A 2,035-nucleotide genomic window follows, 5' to 3' on the forward strand; every position below is an offset into this window, starting at 1 on the left:
GAGTTGTCAACTCCATGGCGGTTTTTGCTTTTGCTAAAAGGTTTTTAGATTTTTACAAGACAAACCGGAATAAATCGCGAACACTCCCCAGTTTTGATCCCGAAACCAAAAAGTCCTAAGGACTCAACTAACGTTAGGACATAAAAGTGATTTTAGTAAGAGAACCAACTTTTTTCCGGCGGGTGAATGAAATATAAGATTTAAGTTTTCATCGAATAAACATGCAATGTTTCATCGCATGTTGTTCACGACTAGTGAAGTGGCCCTCAGTAGAGACTCAGAAGAGGTCTGAGTGGTGGTAGTACTGGCTGTAGAACCGGTACTTTAAGGAATGTCTGAGGGTGTACGACTCTACTGTGAATTGTCGGTATTTTTTTTTTTTTAGGGAATTCGTCGACGTGGCGGCCAACGACGTTAGAGGCATATGTCAACCTCGAACACTTGACGTCACTCGGAGGAGTCCTCCGGTACCCCGAGATCACAATTCCTGACCGAGTATTCGGTTACATGTGGATTACAGGTAGTATCAGTGACCCAAGTCTCTGTATGAGACCGTCTGTCCTAGGTCAGGACCAAAACATCATGCGTGCCTCTCTTACGACACGTCCGACGTGGGAGACACACTCCATCTCAAAGACAAACTACGTCGGGGAGGCGGCGACCGGAACGGCACTCCTTTGTACAACACAGCTTAAGTCCGGTTTTCGTCATTTGACCACGTACCATTTACATGACCTTCTACCATCATGTGGTCGGACATTTAGTGACGCGTAGGAATCATCGACACACAGTTCCTTCACAGGTTACACAAGTCCTGTTACGGGACCCGTGTCTTGGACCGTTTTTTTTTACGTCGAACTCTAGACAAAGGTTATATTCACTTTTATTTGCTTCTTATATATAAATAATAATGGGACAGTTCTAATTCCAACAAAAGGTGACCGGTCGATAAGCGTCTTTGTCATAGTGTTGGGTCTACTTCCGCACTGTTTTTCTCCGTCCATTCGTAGGAGAGAGGAAAGTCTCTCTCGAACGTGCCTAGGAAGACTGTACGTATTTCTCCGGGAAACTACAACATTCTTCTCACCTACCAACCACGAACCTTATACCACATGATTCATGATCCGTATGTGGGTCGGTAGACCGTAGAGACCCGGGCGTGGACTTTATCTTTCGTTCTAATTACCCGTTTCGCACAACGTGATAGTTTTTTGGTCTAATTTTGGGATTAAATTCAAAACTTATGGAGTCTCACTTTATGAAAAACAAAGCGTTTATGCCTGATTGGGATGTGTTTACGATGATTGTGAGTTTCGGTCTCAGTAGATATCGTCTCCGGTTAACGGAGAGAGTGTTAGCTAGTCACAGTCGTAGTAACAGGTGTGACGAGAGTGGACACTATCAATACAAAAGACTTACAGAACTTCTCTCCGTCCTACCTAATCGAGTGAGAACAATATACCCAAACAGGTCCTTGAAATCGAGAACCACATGGCCTTGCGACGAACCACAGCGTCACATAGCTATAGCCAGCTTAGACCTCTAGTGTCGCGTATCTGATTAGATCAGCGCGGATTACACAGTATCTAGAAACCACTACGCCGACATTGCGCGGTAGTTGTTCTGATCGTTACCCAGAAGACTCTCCCCGGCGGTTCTGTCGACATGCATCGAGTCATTGACACCGTTTACGAGGACGCGGTTCCAGACGGAACCCCATCGGGGTAGAATACGTACATCCTCTTCGGGTAGGGCGGTACAAGTGTGTTCTCACCTCGTCCTAAGCCAAATCACTCCATTCGCCTAGTGAATTGACCGTAAAAAAAAAGGTGAAATTGCGCCGAAGTCCCGATCAGAACCTTTTCGAGCGGAACAAGCCCGGATACAAGTAAAGACTAGGAAATAACCGACTTCTCCCTTGGTACCCGTTCCGCCTCGACGTCGGAGTATGCCGTTTCGGAAGAGCACGAGGTTGACACGTCAGTAGGGTAAACCCCCGGTTTTTAAATAGTCAGCCATACTGTGTTTGAACTCA

At 45.9% G+C, this 2,035-nt stretch overlaps 1 protein-coding gene across 1 annotated transcript in view; it reads left to right on the top strand.

The window, feature by feature from the left end:
- The window catches only part of ttc17 (tetratricopeptide repeat domain 17), a 25,856-nt gene that overhangs the window by 18,182 nt on the left and 5,639 nt on the right, over nt 1–2,035 (top strand). The gene's annotated exons all lie outside the window — the stretch shown is intronic.

The sequence above is a fragment of the Notothenia coriiceps genome, unplaced genomic scaffold (assembly GCF_000735185.1).
Source record: "Notothenia coriiceps isolate Sejong01 unplaced genomic scaffold, NC01 NC01_scaffold00015013, whole genome shotgun sequence".
NCBI classification, from domain to species: Eukaryota; Metazoa; Chordata; class Actinopteri; order Perciformes; family Nototheniidae; genus Notothenia; species Notothenia coriiceps.